The sequence below is a fragment of the Panthera leo genome, chromosome D1 (assembly GCF_018350215.1).
Source record: "Panthera leo isolate Ple1 chromosome D1, P.leo_Ple1_pat1.1, whole genome shotgun sequence".
NCBI classification, from domain to species: Eukaryota; Metazoa; Chordata; class Mammalia; order Carnivora; family Felidae; genus Panthera; species Panthera leo.
In genome coordinates, this window is record NC_056688.1 from 83,350,357 (window position 1) to 83,374,959 (window position 24,603).

Consider the following 24,603-nt stretch of genomic DNA (forward strand, 5'->3'; position numbering starts at 1 on the left):
GCATATTTCTTCTGCCTGAAGAACTTCTTTAATATTTCTTAGAGTTCTGCTATAAATGAATTCTCTAGGTTTTATCTGATAAAAACTCTATTTTTGCCTTCATTTAAAAAATATTTTTGCTGGGTATAGAATTTTGGGTTGGTATTTTATTTTTCTTTACAAATTTAAAAAACTACATAATTTTTTTCTGGCTTGCATGATTTCTGACAAAACATATGCTATAATTCTTATTTTTGATTTCTCTATGTAATGTGTCTTCACAACTTCATCTTTGATAGGAGGATTTTTTGTCTTTGTTTACAGATTTGACTAGGACATATCTTTTTTCTTATTTATTTATTTATTTATTTGTACATTTATCTCGATTAGAGTTCCTAGAATTTCCTGAATGTGTGGTTTGGTGGATTTTTTTTTTTTTTACTTTTCTTTAATTTTCCATGTTATATCTTTAAATGTATCTTCTGGTCTGTTTGCTTCTTCTTATCTCCCTGGAATTAAATATTATAGGTAACTTGACCTTCTAATATTGTCCCACAACTCTTGAAATGTATTTTATTTTATTCATTCTTTTTTTTTCCTTTGTTCTTTTGTTGGGTAATATATATTAATGTATATTTAAATTCACTGTTTTTTTCCCTCCTTTTTGTTTAGTCTCCTAATGAGGCCATTTAAGGAAATAATTATTCCTGACATTATGCTTATTTCTAGCATTTTAAAGATTTTCTTGTAGTTGTCATATCTCTTTTGATGATCCACATGTGTTCATGCATTTTGTCAACATTTACTGCTACATCCTTTAATATATTAAATATAGCTATTTTAAAGTTTCTGATAGTTTCAACATCTGGCCCATCCTTGAGTCTGATAGTGTTAATTGCTTTGTCTCTTTACTACTGAGTGGGTTTTTCTTCTTTCTTTTCTGTGTCATAATTTTTGATTGAATGCCTATGTTCACGTGTAGAACAAAAGGTAAGACAATGAATGGTAAATAACCCTTGAAATGAGCACAGCTCTCCTGTCAAACTCTGCATATAAAGAGTTGAGTCTGTCAGCAGCTATGCTAGTTGCAGTATTGTTTTATTGTTCCCTTCAGTGCTCAACAGGCTTCAAATTCTTGTGATGGTGGTCTGCTTTTCCTTGTATTCAGAATATGGGTTGCACTGCTGAATGGTATTTATTAGTATTCCTGTTCCCTCTCATCTTTCAGCAGTCCCTGTGTACCTTTGCCACAGAGAGAATTTGTCCCTGTGCTCTTACTCTTTTCCCATCCCAGTTGGAGCAGACTGTGCATGTAGGTCTTAGGGATGAGTCTTTTTCAATTTGCCTGTTTTTCCTCCCCTTGGTAACCAGACTCTGCCTTGTATCTGTACTCAGTCTTGGGCAGGACATTCTTTTCCTTCCCCCAGCAGTTACAGACTTCTGTTTGTCCCAAGATAAACCACTGCTCCTTCCCCAGGAGTGGAGGATTTTTAATCTGCTGCTGTTTTCCTAGACATAATAGATCTTTGTGTCCTGACAAATTTATTGCCCTTCTTCAAGTGGTTATAGTGCTTTGTAGGAGAGAAGGGTTTATGGCGTGGGCAGGGCTTCATGTCTACCTACTAACAGACATCACTTAATTTTTGCATGCTGTACCACTGAGGAGAACTCTTTCTAGTCTTCTGCCCTACTCTGAATCTTTCTTCTGAGTTCCTAATGGAGGCCCCTGGAAAATATCTTGCAAATGAATGCAGATTTCACTTATATTTGGTGCCTCTATCTATTCTAAAGTAGCAGGTTAGCCCACACTTGGCCTTTTACAATACGTTACATTTTTAAATAATTCCATCTTACTTGCTTATATGGTAGCTACCTATGTCTCCTATGCTTTGTCAAAGGTGCAACTCTTGTTGTGTTTTGTTTATCCTTGGAAAGGCTTATTCCTTTTTGAGTTTCAAATTACTTGGGTGCTTCACAAACTTATCTCTCTGATGGGGTTAAAAAGTGATTTTATAGACTGGGCAGCTTTTTATCATTGTTAGGTTATGAATAATGCTCACTAGAGCTTTGTATATCCTAAGTGTAAAATTTTGCTATAGTGACTTTGACCGTAATTATTGAATGCTAACAATCATATAAATAAATTGTAAATTGACTCTACCTAGACCAAAACCTGGAGAGCTATGTTGTTCTTAGTAAGTGAAGTTAAGACTCACACTTCCCCAAAATAAATAGTTTAATTGAGTTTTTAAGATTGGGAGGGAACAAAGCTCCATGCATCTGTTTGAATTAGTAATGTCCACAGATACTGGAGATTTTTAAATTAGGATTCAAAAATATAAAACCATGTGCGATAGAGACTGCTTTAGAGAGGGTTGTTTCTTAATACCTAAATTTATTACAATGATCTCAGCTGTTGGAGTCAGGAAGAAAGACCATTGTGGGACAGTTATTAGTTATGGCATAATAGAGATGATTTGGGAAACCATCTTGACCTAATCTTGGCATCATGAATATGCCGAAAGAAATATTCCTGTATATGGAAGAAGTTGAGCCACCAAAGTGTCACAACCCTGAGCATCCAAGCAATTTTGTTGTCAGGAATTCTTTACTGAGTTTCATTTCAAGAAGAGGGGAAAATATGTGTTCTTATTGTAAGGAGCCTACTTGGAATAATCGGCAGAAGTCTAGAGAGACTCAGGAAGACTATAAAAGTCATGAGTGAGAATCCAGTGGTAATAGGCACAATAACCTTAGAATGACTTTACTGTAGGACTATTAGGGCTTTTGACACAGCCATTAACAACTGTGGATGCTGACCTCTTCAGTCAGTAGCACTGGAGATATCCACCAAAGAGAGAGTTATTCAAAGGCCTGCATTTACAGACTTTGACCTTAAAAGAAAGGCCTCAGAATATGTTCTTCTATCAATCAAATGAAGATGAGAAGAAAGAGTGACTAATTTATGGACATATTTAAGCAGCATTGAGGATTTGGGGGTGAGGCGATCCCTAAGAAATGCTGAAGTCTCTGTTAGTAAAGTCATTGCTCCCTGAGTCATTTTAATGTGGTCATAAAATCCACTTGAGCACTCAAACTAGTGAGACACAAAGGGTATTTGCACTTCAAGATTAAAGAATCTACACAGAGTCCAATAACCACCCTTGACATCCCTTTAGGACAGAGACTGTGTGTTATTTATAATTGCATTCTAGTATCTAATCCAGTACCTGGCACTGATAGTTTTTCATTAAATGCTTATTGAATAAAGAATGACCATAAACTTAAAGACAATGTAATTTGAGACTTTGACAATATTTATTAATCAGATTTTTTTTGCTGTTGTTAGTTCCCAGTAAAAACATTCTATAAATGAGAATACCATTATTTCTATCAATTGTCTATGTATTTTCTTAAACAGGTAAAGATTTAAAAGTATATAGATTGTAACATTTCTAAAGCTGGTCCAATAGTAATTACTATGGTTTAGATGTTTAATACATTTTCATGCCTGTTTATGGTCAGTGGACTATAGAATTTTGGTGTGTCAGATTCAACAGCTCAAGATTGTAGAATGTTATCGATACATTCATTTGACCACCGGGATCCATAGATTCTTTAGATATGGGAACCGCGGTTTCTAGGAACAACAAAAAATATTTTGGAAACAATGCATTCCTAAGGCACATGGTATAAAGTAGCAAGGATTTTCTCACTTGATTACCCCTAGGGTGGAAAGTGAGACTAATTCAATTCAGGCATAGTTTAAGACAGGAAACTAAGTCTATTCCCAACCTGTCTTTGTAAATAAAGATTTATTGGAATACAGGTGTGTCTGTTTGTTTAGGTATGTTACAACAGAAGAATTTAGTTGCAACAGAGACTGTGTGGCTTCTAATACCTAAATTTTTTACTATCTGGCTATTTTCAGAAAACTTTACCTATTTCTGCTCTAAGATAAACCAACTATATTTGTGTGTGTGTGTGTGTGTGTGTGTGTGTGTGTGTGTGTGTGTGTTGTTAACTTTAAAAATAAAAGTCAGTTATTTTACCAACAAAATGAATTTATTCAGGAATAGGAGAATTGCAATTTGGGACATGCAAACTATGGAGAAACCATAGGCATAGTCCAGAGAACAAAGAGAGGATATTGCTTTGTAGGGAAAAGGAATAAAGTTGGGAGGGCTATTTTGAAGGAAGATCTGTTGTAGGAAAGCAAGAGTTCAAGGTGGTGATAGTTTCTCATTGGCTGAGTTGTGGAAGTTTCTCACTGGGTAGGGTGGCCAGGAGGAAATAGTCCTTTCTTGTGCTGGGGTAAAAAAGTGAACTTCTTCCTGCCCAGGAATATGAAGTAAGCTGCAATGGCAAATACATGTGTGAGAGTTCCCCTTTCAAGGTTTCTGGGCTCTATTTCAAATGGGGTTTGTTTTATTTATGTTTACCTTTTTTTAGCATGCATATAAGATTTCCAGAGAGAGTATTATGCCCAGAAATATTGAAGACAGACTTTGCAGGGAGGGTTGGTGTGTATGGATGGCCCAGAAGAAACTTTGAATCTTATATAATGAAACTTGTGTTAATTAATGTACAAATTTGGGTCTGTTAACATGATCTGGGAAATACACACATGGTAATGCCTTGGGACATTTAGGTTACATACTTGTGAATAAAGAGAAAATCAGTGACTCTTAGTATCTTAATAGATTCTGCTTCACAATGTGCTTTTTAAGAGAATTTTACTATAATTTTTTATTATTACCTTGAATAAAGGTTCAAGATGTTACAATGTATTTGATCAAATATTAATAAATGTGCCTCTTGAGAGTGTGAACGTCTATCAGCAAAATAGAGGGGAAATGTCATCTAGACCTGGAAGCGAAACTTAAGAGGAAACCAGGGATAGAGATTGCTTTAGGAGGCAGGTGAGAGACAGTATTTTTCACAACTACAATTTAGTGAAATGAAATTGCCTAGCTTTGTCCCTCTATGGCAAAGGCTCTGGAACTATCAATCTTGTCAGCACCTGAATACCATGTTGCTGGCGACTTTAATTACATAGGCTAGACAGCTTGCGAGGGAAGGAAAAAAAAAAGTTGAGAATCTCTATTCTGGGGTAAATTTCCTAAGCAGTGTGTGAGAGGTGTACGCAGAAATCCTGTTGACAAAATATTTTGTGCAAGTGCCTCCCACACACAGCTTTAAAATGTTACCCCTATGTGTTTTCCATTCCTGCTGCTATTCAAGTAACAAATGTCTGGAGCTTCTTAATCTGTTTCCTTCTCTCCCTTGCCCCATGACTCCTCCAACATTAGCAACTATTGCATTCATCTCCTTATGTCATTTCATGTAATTTTAAAATGATTTTACAATTAATTTGAGTTCTAAGTTTTTCTAAGAAGTTTTCTGGTAGGTAAGTTAAATGAGCCGTGAACATGTCACACTAGTATAATATTCTTTTTAAGGTGTTGAAATTCACATTTTCACTGAAAAAGTTATACTTTCTTTTGTATCTTTTGTGTATTTCAAATATTTTCAGGGAGCATTGAGGAAACACACAGCTTGAAGTTATGAAATGACTAAAATATTTCTCATGTAAGGCTCTAACATTTTAATGATGCAATCCTTCCTTAAAGACTCCAGTATTTTTCTTGCCTCCCCATTAAGTGAAGTATTTGTGTTGGTCAAGTGTCTTTGCAGTTTCTGGAAGCTGTCTGGAAACTGTCCACTGAGAAAGCCCCTGAAAACATTGTAACAGGGAAATTCAGGTCATTCTTTCACTCATCATTCATCCAATAAACTTTTATTGGCCACATGTGGTGTACATATTAGAAGTGTATGATAACGAGGAACAAGTGTTCCAATGGAAAGAACACACACTACAGATTCAGGAAGAGTTGGAGTGGAATCCTGCCTCTGCCCTTGCTGGCTGTGTGGCTTCAGGCCTTATATATTTAACCTTCCTGAACCCCATGCCCTTCCCATCTAATCTATACATATATGGATATAAGAATTGGAAAAAAAACAGTATTTATAGAACTTAAGATACAGTAGAAGCTCAGCCTAGGTAAGTTACTTCTACCCTTTTCTTTGTGAAAAAGAGTTACAATGGAATGTTGGAAAAGAAGTGACATAGTGTGGAGTGCAGTCTTGCATTAAGACATAACTGTATTTGAATCCACACTCCAATACTTTTGGGTCTAGTGGGGTCTCAAAATAACTCGCCCTAACTCTGTGGTGCAGAGAAAATATAGGGGCATCTCGGTGGCTCAGTTAAGTGTCTGACTTTGGCTCAGATCATGATCTGGTGGTTCATGAGTTCTAGCCCTGCATCAGGCTCTGTGCTGACAGCTCAGAGCCTGGAACTTGTTTTGGATTCTGTGTCTCCCTCTCTTTCTGTCCCTCTCCTGCGTGTGCTCTGTCTCTCTCTCAAAAAATTATAAATATTTAAGAAAAAAACAAAATATAAATTCTTTATTTGTATGGAAACCAATTTGACAATAAACTTCATATATTGAAAAAAAAATTCTTTATTTGTCCTATAACCATTTAAGTCCAGAGGTTGAACACAATTTAGCCTGAAAGCTCAGGTTGTGCATTAACTTAAATAGTCATATTAGATCAAACTGGATCCCAAACTGGAATGTATGTTGGAATCACATGGACGGCTTTAAAAATTACAGATTGCTTGGGTTGCTGGGGTGGCACAGTCTATTGAGTATCTGACTCTTGATTTAGGCCCAGGGTCATGGGATCCAGTCCCACACTGGGCTCTGCACTGAATGTGCAGCCTCCTCAAGATTCTCTCTCTGTCTCTTCCTCCATCCTTCTCCCCCCGCTCACACTCTCTCTCTAAAAAAAACAAACAAAAAATACAGATTGCTGAACATCATCTCTAGAGTTTCTTGTTCAGTAGGTATCAGAATGGACTGAGATTTTGCATTTTTAACTAGTCTCCAGGTGATGCTGATGCTACTGGTTAAGGGCCCACATGTTGAGAACTCTGCTTTAGATAATTTCAGTCTTTAAAATTTTTTTTTTTATTTCTTCCTGCTCTTCCAAATCTTCTTACCCAATTTATTTAAAAATGTTATCTACAAGTGGCAAAAATATAAGCATATTTGAATTAATTCTGAATATATATGAACATTTTATGCTATTATATATTGATATATAAATATATTTGTATAAAAATATATAATGTATTAATTATGTATTAATATATATTATAAGTATATAATGTATTAATGTAAAAATCTTGGGTTTATCAATATAGAACATTTAAAATATCATTTTTGGGGTGCTTGGGTGGCTCACTTGGTTAGGTGTCTGACTTCGGCTCAAGTCATGATCTCACAATTCGTAGGTTCCAGCCCCGTGTCAGGCCCTGTGTTGACAGCTCAGAGCATGGAGGTTGCTTCAGATTCTGTGTCTCCCTCTCTCTCTTCCTCTCCCCCACTCACATTCTGTCTCTCTCTCTCTCTCAAAAATACATAAACATTTAAAAAAAATAAAAAATCATTTTAACCCATGGCTTTATTTAAAAAAAAATTTAACCTTTATTTTTATTAAGCTTTTTATTTTAATTCCAATATAATTAACATACAGTGTTATGTTAGTTTCAGGTGTACAATATAGTAATTCAGCAATTCTACACGTTACTCAATGTGTATCATGATAAATGTACTCTTTAATCTCTATCACCTATTTAACCCATCCCCCCAACCCACCTCCTCTCTGGTAACTATCAGTTTATTCTCTGTAGTTAAGAGTCTAATTCTTGGTTTGTCTCTTTCTGTCTCTGTCTTTTTTTTTCTTTGCTTGTTATATTTCTTAAATTCTACATATGAGTGAAATCATATGATATTTGTCTTTTTATGACTGAGTTATTTCACTTAACATTATACTCTTTGGCTCCATCCATGTTGTTGCAAATGGCAAGATTTCATTCTTTTTATGGCTGAATAATATTCCATTGTGTGTGTGTGTGTGTGTGTGTGTGTGTGTATATACACACACACACACACACACACCATGTCTTCTTTATCCATTTATCTATGGATGGACACTTGCACTGCTTCCATAGTTTGGCCAATGTCAATATGTTGAAATAAACATAAGGGTGCATGTATCTCTTTGAATTAGTGTTTTTATATCTTTTTGGTAAACAGCTGGTAGTTCAATTACTGGATCCTAGGATAGTTCTATTTTTAACTTTTTAGGGAACTTCCATACTAATTTCCACAGTGGCTTTACTACTGTGGAATTCTCCCAAGGCCAAGGGATTCTATTTCTTCACATCTTTGCCAATACTTGCCATTTCTTGTGTTTTTTTTTTTTATTTTAGCCAGTTTGACAGGTGTGAGGTGATATCTATTTGATTTGCATTTCCCTGGTGGTGAATAATGTTGAGCATCTTTTCATGTGTGTGTTGGCCATCTGTAAGTCTTCTTTGGAGAAATGTCTGTTCATGTCTTCTGTTCATTTTTTAAAAATTAATTTTTGAGGGAGAGAGAGAGAGAAAGCAGAGGAGAGGCAGAGAGAGACAGAGAATCCCAAGCAGACTCCATGCTGTCAGCACAGAGCCCGATGTGAGGCTCAATCTCATGAGCCATGAGATCATGACCTGAGCCAAAATCAAGAGTTGAATACTTAATCAACTGAGCCACTCAGGTGCCCCTCTTCTGGTCATTTTTAATTGGATTATTTGTTTTGGGAATGTTGAGTTATATGAGTTGTTTATATGTTTTAGATACTAACTTCTTACTGGATATGTCATATGCAAGTATCTTCTTCCATTCTGTTGGTTGCCTTTTGTTTTGTTGATTGTTTCCTTTGCTGTGCATGACTTTAAAATAGTATAATTTGTATTTGTTCTTTTGATAGCACGAAAGAGCCATGGTACTTTAAATGCTCAATTTTCTCCTGTGAAGTCTAATTATTATTTTTGTTTGTATCCTTTTAGTTGGGACTCTTGTTCTTTTTAGCACTATTCCATATATATTTGAAAGCACTCTTGCAGTTTAGCAATAGGATATTCTAGGTACATTTTGGTTTACACATGCCCAAAACAGGTATTCCACTATTGTTAGTGAACAGTAGTACTAGGGATAAAAATTGTGTGGTTTAGGGGTATTTTAGTAATTTAGGTAATAGAACTGGCAACATTTATTGCAAATCACAAATTCTTAAATTGTTATGCTATTTATTAAATCATTCTAACTTTTGAAGTAATTTCTTATACTCTTCTAATATTTTAAAAGCTTACCTTTTCTGTTTTAAATATATTATTTTCTATCATCTCTATCACTTTTTTAAATTAATTTTAGTCTGCCCTGCTGTATTCCATCACTGAAAATAACATGAGTAATTTAAAATATTACCACATTTCCTTGAATCTAAGATGCCACATATTGCATCATAAAGAAGAAAACAATGTAATAGGGATATTATATTTTTCAAAATATCAGCTTCTATCTCACACTGTACACAACATCACTTCAAGTGTGTTGCAGGTTTAAATATGAAATGTAAAGCAACAGAGCTTCTAGAAGATAACCTTCAGATCTTGAGTTAGTAAAATGCTTCTTAAGTAGAATAAAAAACATTAACCATAAAAGGAATTAATATATTGGATTACATTATAATTAGGATCACTATTAACAAAATAAAAAAGCAGACCACAAAGTGGGAGAGACCATTTATATTACATAGAACTGAAAAGTGTTCATAGCTAGGATATATAGGCACTTCTCCAAACCAACAAGAAAAAAGGCAGATAGCCCAATTATAAAATTTTCTAAGAAGACAAAAGACTTGAAAAGTTACTTTACACATACACACAATCCATATAACCAAGATACCTGTCAGGTATTTTGACTCTTATTTGTAGGCAGGGAAGTTAAAATCATGGAATTTCAGTTCATACTCATCAGAAAGGCTAAAATTGAGTGAAATACCAACTCTTGGTACAGATGTGGAGCTACAAGAATTCTCATGCACTGCTGATAGGACCCTCATTTGTACAAATTATTCAAAAAAGTGTTTGGTAGTACTGTTAAAGTTGACATATGCACACTCTATGACCCAGCAATTCCTTTCCTAGGTATATACTTAACAGAAATCTATGCATATGTGCACCAAAAGCTATGCACAAAATTATTTATAGAAGTATTATTCTTAATTACTAAGGTCTGGAAATAGTCCAATATCCGTCAACAGTAGATTGGATAAATTGTGGTGTATTTATACAATAGAATGCTAAACAACAAGGAACATAAACTATCGGTACACAAAATAACCTGATAAATTTAACAAATACAGTATTTTCATAAAGATATCAAACATGAATGAATCCATACTGTGTGTATAATGTTTATATAAATTCAAAAACAGGAAAGACTAACTTATGATGGCCAAAGTTAGTTGCTAATTACTTTCGGAGAAGAGGAGAGGATAGTAACTAGAAGGGGACACAAGGGGGCATTCTGGGTTTCTGAGAATGTTTTATTTCTTGATTTGGTTCCAAGTTTGTTCTTACTTTGTAATAGATTGTCAAACTATATCCTTTAATTTTTGCACTTTTTGATTTATACTTCAATAAAAACTTTTGCCATTGAAAATCTGTATGCATAAAGTTATGTTGGAAGAGCAGAGACAAAATATCTGACTTGAGACTTCAAGGAAATCCACTCAGAGGGAGGATTTAAAGTCAGACTTTATTCCATAATGCATTCAAATACAAGTACAGAAATCTCTTCTTTAACAGCTTAAAGAAGTGAGAGCTTTCTGTTCATTAGAAGAAAAACAATTTAGGAATGTATGCCTCAATAACATCAACAGGTTAATTCAACTCCTGTCTTTAATCTGTGGGTTTTTTTGTTTGTTTGTTTGTTTTGTTCTTGTCCTTTTGGCTACAAAATGGCTATTTAGTCTGTATTACAGGAATAGAGAAGGAAAAAGAGGAAAAATGTTGTCCAGCAATCTCATGCCTATGACTTATTTACCGGAGCTGATCACTCTTAGGTTTGAGGAAGTCTGGAATAGATAAAAACAGAGGAAGGCAAGGGAAGTTCTGAAATGGGTGTTTAGTGAACCAACATATGCAACTTGCCATACACACCTGAAAGATATGTTTGCCTGACATGTTTTGGGAGGACACTACAATGCAAATGAAAAGGTATGTGCAAATGTAGATTTTTGATACCACCTCCTACTTTTAGCTTAAGGAAGGTCATATGTTCTCAGAAACTTTCCCATATCCTAATGGGTAGCAGGATTTACGACACACAGACAATATTCAAAGTTATGTTGATTCTCAAGGAATAAAGGACCAAGACAGAGCTCACTGTTAGGCAGTTAATTAAGAAATAAAGAGAAGGATCTTGGCTAATATAGTAACAGTGAAGTCAATTTTTTTTCTTTTGTTTTTTCTTTTTTAATAGTTTGACATAGATGAGATGATGGGAAACAATAATTTTAGTATTGGTTTTCTGAAGCATTCAGTAGATAGGTATCCAAACTGAAAGTTTCTTAAGCAAAAAACAGGATGAAAAATATCATGTAAGTCACTTCAGGAGCAGCAAAACTATCTGGTTGGTGAGTTCACCTTCACAATAGAAAGATATTGTCATTTCTTGAATTCCTAAGAATTACTCATTTATTCAACAAATAATTATTGTGCACCCATATGTGTACCTACTTTAATATATGTTATTGTATTTATCTCCACAAAAACCCTTCCCCTTTGCAAACTATAAAACTGAGTCCCAGATGGGTTCAGAAATTAGTCAAGTATTGCACACTTAGTAAATTCTGGAATTGGAGCCAGAGTAAAGTAATTGACTATTACTTTACAAGCTGCTTAGAATGTTCTTGATCCTTATGATGATTTTGATACTTAGCTACATCCACTGTCCAACTAAATGGCCAGTTCATACTAACAATATAGGGAGGTGATATATCTGATGTAGTTTCACATGATTTTACATATTCCTCAGTTGTTGTCACTAGGTTCTAAGGTGTTTGCTATTAGCGAATTTTAAAGTTTTTTTTTTAACATTTATTTATTTTTGAAAAACAGAGCGGGAGCTTGAGTGGGGGAGGGACAGAGAGAGAAGGAGACACAGAATCCAAAGCAGCCTCCAGGCTCTGAGCAAGCTGTCAGCACAGAGCCCAATATGGGGCTCGAAGCCATGAACTGTGAGCTCATGACTTGAGCCAGAGTCAGACACTCAACCGACTGAGCCACCCAGGTATCCCTGCCACTAGCAAATTTAAAAGGGAGCAATTCTCATGAAGAAAGTGATCTGATTTTTCCCTGGGGGGCTCACTGGATTATAGAATGTAGGTGTGGTTCTAGCTCAAAATTCTGATCACATAAGAATGGGGGTCTGGGTATATCTCATGCAGTCTGATATTTTGAAACATCATTTTAGAAACAATTAGAAAAATCTTTAAGTATTCAATTCTTGTGATTAAAAAAAAAAAGAAAAAAGAAAAGAAAATTTCCAGAGATGACATACCAAAATAAAACACTCACTTTTCCAGACTTAGCCAATCATAAAATGGGTTCTAATCAGTGTTGGTATGAGCAACCTCTAAGAAGTGATGCTGTGCAGGGAGATGGAGCCACCCTTTAACTTTGTACATGAAATTCTTTTCCTTAGCATTGTTGTATTGCTTAAAGACTTTTAACTTTTCTTAAATTAACAGTTGAGGAAAGAGCATTCCAACTAATTCTAAAAGTGGAATCTTAAACAAAATAAAGCTCTATTGAGAATTCTAAAATAGAATCATTTTGTTCTAAGATGTTGATCATCTAAGGGCAGTGACTCAAAGCCAAATTAGGCAAAGAGTACACTGGTGCTGATCTTTGCATAGATGAACCTGAGGCAGAATATGCATCACCCATGAACATGTAGGAACACTGAGATTGGATTATAGATTTGCCTTGTGTATTGTACAGAATATTTTTACTCTTTCACTGCCCTTGAGCAACTGATAAACGCTTTATGACTACACTTAGCATATTGTGTTTTCTTCTTTTTCTTTTTTTTTTTTAAGCTTGAGGCAAACTATCTGGCTTGCCATTTAATCATTGAAACAGATCCATATATGTGAAAAGGAAACAAGGATATAAATTTTTCTGTATAGCTCTTTCAGGTATAAACCACCTTTAAAATAAATATAATCCCTCATCTGGGAAAGTAAAACTAATTTGTACACTTTATAAAAAGATTTTTTTTTCCTTTTTGCCATTAAGCCATTGCTGAGGATGGAAAATCCCTTCTAATAGCTCATGAAACTTGTCACAGGTAGGTGGCATTTGATGACTCACAAAAGAGGAACTGTAGTGCAGATTGATTATTATTATTATTATTTTTTTTGGTTATAAAATGATGCTGGTTTATTTTGCACTAATAATAGGAAAGTTAATAAATGTCATTTAAGTCATTAAAACTGAAGTTTCTGATGCTATTGGAAACTATAATCCAAGAATGTTTTGAGAGAGCACGTATTCATGGTAATCTACCAAACTTGCTAATATTCCTACCATTAATATAATCTACCATTAATTGTTAATATTACTTAGCAATTCTGTCCTTCATCAAGCAATACATAACTTTCCTGATTATTTCACTCAAACAGGGAATAATCTCAACATTTGCACTTAATACTGAAGTTTCCTTCCTACACATAAATATCCTGCCATAAAATAGGTTTTAAATATGCCATTAACCAAGCCTAGCGTGGGTGAGAGTGTTCAAAAATGGACATCTTCATATATTGCTTGTGGGAATAAACTAGGAGAACACTTGCAGAGGACAATATGTATTAAAAGATGTGATATTCTTTGAACTACAGCCTAATTCTCAGAGTCCGTTCCAAGGAATGAGACACATGCCAAGGATGTTTATCACGATATTATTTACAGTAGAAAAAGTGAAATAATTGAAATTTACTATAAGATGATTTTTAAAATGTTATTTTTGTACAATAAATTATGTCACAATTAAAATTATTATGTTAATTTGGTTTTGATATGGAAAATGTTTATAATATTTTACAAGGGAAAAGGAGGTTATAGAAAGCTATATGTGGTATCTCTACTTTTGTCAAAATAAGTCTATTATAGAGGTAAACATATGTAGATATGTGTATATTATACACATTAAAATATATTTGCTGCAAATATATTTTAGAGTATAGCAATAGAAACAGAAAGAGTATTGTATTAATTAGTCCATACAGATGATTTAAAAATTTCCTTGTGTTCTTACCTGTATTTGTCTTTAAGATAAATATGAATACTGGTATAGTGAAAACTGAAATTAATAAAATATAGGTTATTCATTGTCTTCCTTCTGTTTCTCTGGGATGGCTCTGTCTTTTTGTAAAATTGTTAAGGGCAGCAAGAGCAATCTAAACAGTAAACTACCTATATCATGTCTCCTATCTTCCACCACACATAAAACACCAGGATTTTTGTCTCTCCATCCTTGCCACTTATACATACTCACATGCAACCTATTTAGGGCTTCGACTGGAGGTGTAATGGTGGAACATGGGGCCTCTTATTAGTGACCTCTCTGAATATAACTCTGATTTTCCTCTTTCCATCAGCTGGCTGAGTTTTCTCTTCCTTTTGAGTTTGAAAGCTGTTCTTTGAGTATTATCCATCTTTTTCCATGAGGGAAAGGGGATTCAAAGTTTGAACCTGGGGTACTAGCAGGCCTAATTCTTCCACTGCAGGTCTAGAACTTTATAAGAGACTTCTCCTTCACTCTATTTCCTTACCTGATGGAAATGTTAGAAAGGACTTTCCAAGCCCAAGACTCTGAGGACTCCTGCCCCCTAGGATATAGAGGGAATCTAGAGAGGAGTCAGACCAAACCTTAGAAGGTCTTTTCACTTCATTTTGGATATTCCACTAATCTAGACTGTGGAATATCACAGGCCCTGCTCCTGGACTAATTTGAAAAGAGGGTATAAAAGATGTGGGAAAAGGAAGACCATGTAAGTTAGTGGTTAACAAATGAGATGTTGTGTTAGGCCTACCTGGATTTGATTTCTAATTCTGCCACTTATCACTGGACAATGGTAGGGCAATTCACTTAGGCTCCCTGAGCCTCAGTTTCTCCATATGTAAAAATGGCATAAGAATACCTATTCAGTTGTTTTTAATGTGAAGATAAACTAGTATATACAATGTAATTAGAGTAATGCCTAACATATATAAAGAGCACAAAAATCCTAGTTTATAGTTATGATGATTATCTATGTGAATTGTCATCAGGGTCCATTTTAGGAAATAGAGGCAGAGAATGGGTTAGAAAACCCAACAGTAGCCCCTACTATTATTCATACATAAGTGCAACCACAAAAGTTTATTGTTCCATATTTACATGTATAAATTCGCCATCTATAACTTATAAATCTGGTTATGCTACAGGTATAAGTTGAGCCTTGGGTTCAAAAGTGAAACTAAACAAGATAAATACCCAACATAGATTTCTTCTTACCTGTGTAAAGTGTTAGCTGCTTGCCCCAAATCAGGACAACTGAATCTCAGTTCATATTTATTCTAGTTTCAACTGGTATTTCTTACGGAGTCTTCTTTTTATTTTGTCAGCTTTCATCCTCTACGATGATAGTTGCATAGATAAGAGTGCAGAATTAATATTTAATTTAAATGATACATAGCTGTGTAACAGCTATATCTTCTTAACCTTGTTCCAAAGTTTTTATTCTTGAAATTAGATTCATGTTTTTGTTGGCATGTCTGTTTCTCAGTTCTTCCATTTTTGTAATTGGTGCCATCCTTTCTACATTTTTCCTGTGCTAGACTCTGCTGTCTCCTGGTCTCAACAGTAGCTGTAGGATTGGGGCCAGCAGAAGGCAGAGCACATAGTCTTTTATTGTTATTCACTGCTAGAAACTGCTTAAATATCCCTGCAAATTCCCTAAAGACCCGGCACTCTATGGACAGATAAATTACTGTAACATAATTGAGTATAGCATCTATCTCAATAAAAATTGAAGTTATTTGGGCCTTTAACTGTATGGATTAAAAAAAAGAAGGCTTTGTTTTTCAAGTATTTTGTATGCATTTACTAAATTTGAAAATAGATTTTATTGCAAAGATTTATATCTCTATGTTTTATTTATTTTATGTTTGTGAAAAACAAAGATAAACACAGCCTTAACATAATTATTTTTTCTAGAGGACTTGTCTGTAGCAATCACAAAATGTAAAAGATTTAAATTTAATGTTTATAAATTTTACTGACCATCCCAATCTGTTTATTTTTTTTTCCTGCAAAGTGAAGCTACTTAAATGATTCATCATAGTAGTTTCCCATTTTAACAAATTGTCACAAATCATGTAGTTTCAAAGAACAGATATGTATTCTCTCTATGTGTTCTGGAGACTAGAAGACTGAAATCAAGATGTTAGTAGGGCCATGGTCCCTCTGAAGACTCCAGGAAAGAATCCCTCCCGGCCTCTGTCTTTACATGGCCTTCTTCCATCTGTGTTTGTCGCTCTATGACTCTCTCTTATACCTTACACAGGAATATGAATACTAGCCATTGGATTTAGGATCCACCTTAATCCAGTATGATTGCATTTCAACTTATTACATCTGTAAAGACCCAATTCCCAGATAAAGTCACATTAAACAGGTACCAGAGATTTAGACACCTCTCTCTGGGAGACACAATTCATCCCACAACACTCACATAACACTTCATACTTGAATTATAGCACTTAAAGTATAATTACTAGTTTAGAAGGCATTTACTCCTTTTTTTCCTTTTCTCACCATCTTAAAGGGCAAGCTTAATTTTTTAATGTTTTAAAAAGCATTAAAACGTTCTCCATTTCAGTTGTTTGCCATTCTTGCTTTTTATTGTTGTCTTGGTTTTAGTTTTTTTGTTTTGATTTAAGTGGATTGGCTGGGCCCCCTGGCTGGTGTTGGAAACTGTATGTTTGGGGTGGGGGTTTGGTTAGCTAAAGTTGCTTTCAGCTCTTCCTGGAGACGAAAGAAGTATTGTAACATGGCGATCTGTCCCATTAAGCAGAATACAGGTCTTCAGTTTCTTTTGGTGTTGGCACCCTCCTTACTCAAAGCTGTTTCCCAAAGGAAGATTAGAAATCAAACGTGGAGCAGGTCAGTGGCTTCTCTCTGGTGCCCCCAAAGGAGAGGGTGCCGGGCTCAGCATGAGACATGAGGGCATGCAGGAAGAACCTCTAGGGGAAAGCCCTGAACTGGATCACGGAGGTGCTGGCCTGTCCCTTGCAAGGAGTGTGGTAAGGGGCTGGGGGAGGTGGCTTCAAGTCTTTCCTGGTGCTTGGCCCGTCTGCTGTGGACGCTTCAGTCCTCTGCCAGCCTGGTTGGCTCTTGGGGACCCTTGTCTTTCTGTTGAGTTCCCCCTCAGAGCCTGTGCCCCATCAGTGAGAGACCATACAGTGGCCAGGCAGGCGAGTAACTGAATTTTCATTGTCCAAGAGTCGAGTTGGAAAACCAAAGAAATAAAGTGATGTGGTGCCCATAAAAAAAAAAAAAAAAGGCAAGCTTAATTTTTTAATGTTTTATATATCTCTGTGCAGTTAGCATGTTGAAGAACACATTACCTTAATGATTATAAATGGGATGGAAGATAGAAAGGAAGGAGACAAAGAATAATGTGAGTTATGAAAGAAGGAAGAGTTGGTCTACAGCAGTGCCTTGCAAAACTTACTGATCGTCAGGAATGTTTGCAATCTTTGAATAAAAGTTGTGGGTCTCTACACTAGAAATTCTGACTCACTGAATAATCGGGGTCTAGGAATCTATATTATAGATAATTTGCTGAGATGATTCTACCTTTTGACCCAGTATGGAAAATACTCTAGACTTTGTGTGTGTGTGTATATGTGTGTAATTATAGAAAAATGACAGGGAAACCATTCAGGGGAGCTGTCATCCATTTCTCATGCCAATGCAAGCTGTTTTACCATAGCAAGTCATCTAATATCCTGGAGTCATTTATTCATTGGTAAAATGAGTGATGAGCACTTCTAAAATTCTGATTCTCCTGTTGAAAGTCCTTGCTTGTTCTTAAAATGTGTGGGTGTGATTGGAGAATTTATACTTTTGGTCTTTATAAAGAAGGTAGTATGTTTGAAATGATTTCTTAAGTATCTTCTTGGTCTAGTTATTCTGAAATTGTAAGAAAAGGGTCAATGGTGGTTATCTTTGAGTGCTGGAACAATAGATGGCTTCTTTCTACTACTTTCCTCTATATTTCTCATTTGTATAATGAGCACATATTATTTTTTATAATGGAAAGCTACTCATACATATTCTCATTTTAACAAGCAAAGGTTAAATAACAAGAAGAGAAATAAATGCAAGGAATAAGTTAGACTAAACTAAAGGGAAAATTCAAGAGGCTTGTAAAAGCAAAAGAAATGCATGCACAGTTCAAAATAGGGTAGCAAAATTTATATAAAAGTGGGGGGTATTAGGCTTTAAATGTCAGTATTGTTGGCCTTTCTTTTGATTTTATATCATGCATAAGATATTTGCTTGAATTTTTACTATACAGTGATGTTTTCTCTTTAAAAGTTTTTGAGGTGAAGTTTGTTTAAAATTAGAATATTTTGAATTTGTCCAACCTACAGACAATGGATAAAATAATGAAACTGTCATACTGGGGGGGGGGGGGACATTGTCAGCAGCACTGTCAGAAGGTGGGTGTTCTCAGATGAAGACACAGATACAAGAAAACTGGAATAGAATTGCTTACATCTTATGAAGATTGACAAATGGAAAATGTCTGTTTATAAAGTATATACTTGTCTATCTTTACACACGTATCCATAAACTGATAGTTGAAAACCTTGCAATAAGAATTTAGCTTTCCTGTTTCTGTTTCAAAATTAAAAACTTGAAATTTCTTCTTTAGAAGAAGTCAGACCCAGGAAAAGGGACACTGGGGAATGGGTTGACAAGAAAGCCAATTTGACATCTGACAGTTTTATTATTTCCTATGATTTTGTCTTGAGAGGAAAAGTCAAAATGAACAACTTTAAAATGAATGAGAAAACTTATCTTTGTGAATTCAGAGACAATTCTTCAGTAGTCAGACCATTCATACAAAAGTGATTGAAAGCATAATTTGACTGTGTCGAAAAATAGATCATTTACATGATGTGAATAATTGAGATTATGCCTTAAATTATTTGGGTAACAATTATTTTGTTAAAAGGAGTTGATTGAAACTTTGTTTGAATTACAAACTTATGTTGATTCAAATATTGGAAAAGTTACTTGGCTCATTACGTTACCTTCTTAGTGTTTTTTGAGGAGATTTATATCTCACATCAGAATTCCTCATTATTGACCAGTAAGTAATGTAGAGGGACTTAGAAATAGAATTCCCTTACAAACATACATATAGGGCTTTTAGGTCATGCATATATGTATGGCCATTTAAGAAGGCTAGTGTGCACAACCTATTTTCTAAGAACTTCTGGGCTACTTTTCTGGGTTGCCCAGCAACAAGAAAGTTTCAGCATTCAAGGGTGGTCTTCCCCTGGTGAAATGTCAGTCCCCTTATAATAAATCCTAAGTGATGTTCTTTAAATTAGGGATAATTTTCACTCAGGGAGTAAGATAGCGTCTACAGAAGTAGACTCAACCCAAATGAAAATTCAGAGACAAAATTACAAATGGACACTACAGACTAGGGGAAGACCTGGAGACCACCAAAGCAGCATTGTAATGAATCAGGAAAAGGATATTGCTATTTGGAGCCCTTATACATTTGGAAATATCAGTACTGAAGAATTATTTATCCATGCTGTAGGGTGCTTATCTCCTCGATAGGAAAGCTGGAGAAGTTTCTATACCACAACCTGAGTAGATATTTCTTTTCCTTTAGCTACCTTAACACTGATATTACAATCTTTTATAGCAGCAAATCTAATTTTATGGTTTATACACCACCTGATCTACCAGCAGATTCAGTTGATTTTCTATTTCTCCCCACCTTTATCATGAATACCTAAGTCTGTGTAGTAAGTCTTCTCCTTTGGATCTCCAGAATAACTTTCTGACTAGTCTTCCTTATCTATTCTTCAGACTACACGTATTTTCAAAATACAAATTTAATTACATCAGTCTTCTTTCTCCACTTACATAAAAACCTTTAAATTTTTTCCATCACTCTTTGGATACAGGTAAATTTAGGATAAAGTTAGATATCATCTCTCACCAAGGAACTTCTTGTTTTTCCAGCTCCAAGGAGTTTTGTCACCCAGTTCTTCTCTGCTTCAGGATATCTCAATGCTTTTCTCTTAACCCGAAGTACTCTCAGAGTAATATATAATTTTTATTTGGCAGCATTTACCACATCTGCAATTTTGCATTGATTTATATGATTACGTTATTAGTGTCAATCTCCCCTACTACATCGTTTTAAGTTCCACAAACAGAAATCAAGTCTTTTTTTAATCATCATGGATTCTCCAGTTTCTAGCACATAGAGCCTAACACTTCATAGGTACTCAATAAATATTTTGTTGAATGTATAAAAGGATAATATGGTATGTTCTTTCTCTTTTTTATCCTTTCAAAGAGAGTCTTGAGTGAACACCGTAATCTGCAATATCTTAACATGTCCAAAGGGTAATTTTTTTAATGTTCTGGATCAATGTATTTCTTTTCAACAAAAAGAATTAAAAATAGAGTTGCTGCCCACCTAAAATGATTCTAGCTCAGGAAAATATGAAAACACTTATATCTCCTCAATATCCCAAAGAATAAAATTTTTTAATGTTTATTTATTTTTGATAGAGAGAGACAGAGCATGAGTGGGGAAGGGGCAGAAAGAGAGGGGGACATAGAATCCGAAGGAGCGTCCAGGCTCCTAGCAGTCAGCATAGAGCTGGAAGCAGGGCTTCAACTTGTGGACGATGTGATCATGACCACAGCTTAAGTCAGATGTTCAACTGACTGAGTTACCCAGGTACCCCCCAAAGAATATAAATTTTCTTTATGTTTCCCATCCATCATGCCAGTAATATTGAAAGTCTTCAATGAAATACCATGCAGCCTTGGAAAGGAAACTATTAAAAAGCTGTCCATATAGATACTCTGTAACTCCATTTTTACTAACAAATAGAGATCAAACTGATTTAAGAAAAGTACATAGTATAGAGGAATGCTATCATGAATAAAATATTTTATTCATTTTAGCTCATGGAATCTTTAGAGATAAATTTTTTGGGGGGTGGGCTGGAAAATCAACGATCCAAAGCTAAACACAATCAGTAGTGTGGGGCGTATCACTAATTAAATTTCTAAAATTACCTTCTCTATTAATATTTAGAAATTCTCCTCTGAATTAGGTGGCATTACGTAAAATGAGGAAACTGAAGTGCTAAACCAAGGACCCAAATTAGCAGCAGGCTTTACTGGTATTTGGAACTTGTAAATTAAAAATCACAAACATTAATTGCATCTTTGTAGTATATAAATTAATAATATAATAATGACTTCATCTTGATGTTTAATCATACCATACTAAAATCACTTTATGATTAATTCAGTTATTTTAAGAGCTATTGGCTTTTCTCATGAATCAAAATTACTTTCATAAAGTGTAAGCTTAAGATATAATTATTTTTGGAGCTATATTTTAGCATTTATTCCACAACCACAAGAAAATAAAATGACTGTATCCATAAACTGTCCAAATGTAGCACATGTTTATAATTGATACATTAATTAATTCAAGGCCATCATAGAATTTGCAAGTTTACAATTTCCTTTATGCTTAAAGATCTCTTCTTTGGAGATTAGCAAATTTTGGAGCAACTTAGAGTTCAAGATCAGGGTGCCAGCCTAGGGGCTCTGGTGACAGCTCTCCTCCTGGCTTGCAGATGGCCACCTTCTGGTTGTATGCTCAAAGGGCCTTTCCTAGGTGCATACATGTGAAGAAAGAGAGCACTATCTCTCCTCCTCCTCTTCTTATAAAGCCACAAATCCTATCAAATTAAGACCCGACCCTTATGACATTCTTTAACCTTAATTTTGTCCTAAAAGCCCCGTCTTCAAATACAGTCACATTAAGAGGTTAGGTCTTCAACATATTAATGTTGAGAATATAAAATTCAATCCATAGAATCCAGTTTAAAACTTGTAACCAGTCTGTTACATCCCAAATTTTTATGTGATAAAGGTTTCCTGCCATAGTTAATGGGCTGCTTGTTTGGAGCAATACTATACAAAGCAAGGACATTTAAAGAACATAAAATACATCTCTCTGAAATCAGTTGTTAAAGAGATTTGGTCTGTAGTTTCAGTGTGATGCACTCAATCATTTTTCGCCATCTTTACAGGTTAACACAATTGGTGAAGATATGATTCACACAGGACAAGTTTCCTGTCTTGCTGTGTTCCTACAAAAATCTGACTCAAGTGTGAGGATCCAATTTAGAACAAGCTCCTTGCTTGGATAAAGATTGAAAAGGGAGAGGGGGTGGTGGCAGTTTTGAGCTTTCTTCAGTACAAATGACTTTTATGAAATAAGTCATGCCCTCTTTGAAGAGAGCTGAATCTAAGTTTGATTTAGCAGGAGGTTGAAAATACCGATGTCAATTGTCAATTAATAAAGTACTGAAACCCTTATGTACACAGAAGGTTACATACAGTGTATGTTGCTATATTCTGTTGCTTCTTCTGTGGAAGCATAACCAGTATTTTCCATTTCTTCACACTGCCACACTTGAAAGCCAGAGAGACTTGATTTTGGTTTTCCTTAAATACTTCATGAAAATACATGATTGGAAAATATAAAATTAGAATGCTCAAAGAAGTAGATTATTAGCCTTCTCAAGAAAGGGTGTGCACTCTGTCTTAAAGCTTATATATTCCCAGCTTATTGTTATGATTTTTATTATCAGAACTCAGAAAAACGCAGGACAACATATTACAATACCCTAATCTGGTCCCTCCAGCTGAGCATAAAACATAATGTATATATGGAAAACCTTTTAGTTGATGCTGTGTGGACTATCTGCTAAAGAGTGTTTTTGCTTAAAACACTTGAGGCAGTTGCTCTATTTAGACATGGCCTGGAATACACATTCTTGGTGAAGTTCTGGACTGCCTTACTGGAGATGCTAAATGTTTTCCTCACTCAACCCCTTCTTGAGGAAACTCTGTCCACAACCCTGGAAATCAATTGGATGATCTCTCCTAGCTACAGAAAGAATGTGAATTATTTAACTGGGAAGTTGGTGCTGTGCTCGTTATTGACTATATTCAAGAATACAGGAAAACTGGCTGACAGAGAGATATCTTTATCCAATCTTCTTAGATTGGAGGACAAATAGAAAATCAGTGGCAAGAAACAGAAATAGGAAATAATTCTGAGAGAGAGAAAGAAACAAATGACCAAAAGGGAATTTTCAGGTCCCTTACTTAGTCCCTAAGATGTTCAAATCCTTTCACTTTTTGGTCATGGGTGGGTGTGTATTTGGCTATTGTACACCTCCAAGAACATCCATTTTTTACTTATTTTTGTGTTTTTGTTATTGCCACTGAGCATGTCTAACTGAGAGAGCTACCAAGAACATAACTCTATATTCTGCCCTCCAGATTCCTCATTTCTTCTTCCCACAGAGCAGAGTTTTTTATGTAGCTTGGGAGTGAAGTAAACAAGGCCTACAGAGCAATTCTGCCTTTTAATACTGGGAGACACTATTAGCATGATAGCTCTTCCTACTCCTGACATTGTCACTGAGGATTCTGGCTGTGGCTTTTCTCCAGAAGGACGTGCAGCAAAAGCCAAGTTATGGTATCAACGGCCATTTTAGGCTTTTGATACTTGATCAGTCATTTTTGTCTGCTTTTAGCCACAGAGTCAGTTGTCTTGTGAGAAATAAGGCAGGTATTTAACAAGAATAGGTATGAGCTCTTGAACATTAGAAAGCTATTTTTATTACTTCCCAAGTTCTGTATTGAATCACATGCCAGCTTCATACCAGAAATGAATCATTGAGATTTATAACATAATTGTATCTTCAGTATTTGCTATTGATGCCAATTATCTATATCATTAGTCTTTAAGGCAAATCACTTCCAGGACTAAAATTGCTGTACTTTATTTGTGTGTGTAATCCAACTTTATGTCACTGTGTCTGCTTTTTAATCCTCAAAGATGTTGCTTCTCCCCCAAAAATCATTCCTCAAACATCTATTATCCCACCTGCTTACTCTGTTTTGGCTGTCAGGCCATGGATGCTGATGAAAGAAAATGCACAAGAGTTGTGACAATTACAGATTCATTCTGTGTAGCTTCATCATGATCACACCCATCATCACGTTGACCCTTTTATCTACCTCTCAAATGTCACAAAGCTATTCTCTCACTTATTATTCTTTTCCCCTTGAAACATCCAACCACCTTCCATTTTTCTGCCCCTCATTCTTAGTGAAAACATTGCTACTTATGTTGCAAACTGAATTTTGCTGAAAATTCTCTCAAATCCCTTGATTTTCAACTTAATATTCTCTCCTGTTTTTGATCAGCCTCTTTGGAGAAGAGTCTAGTAGTGTGTGAGCAGATTGA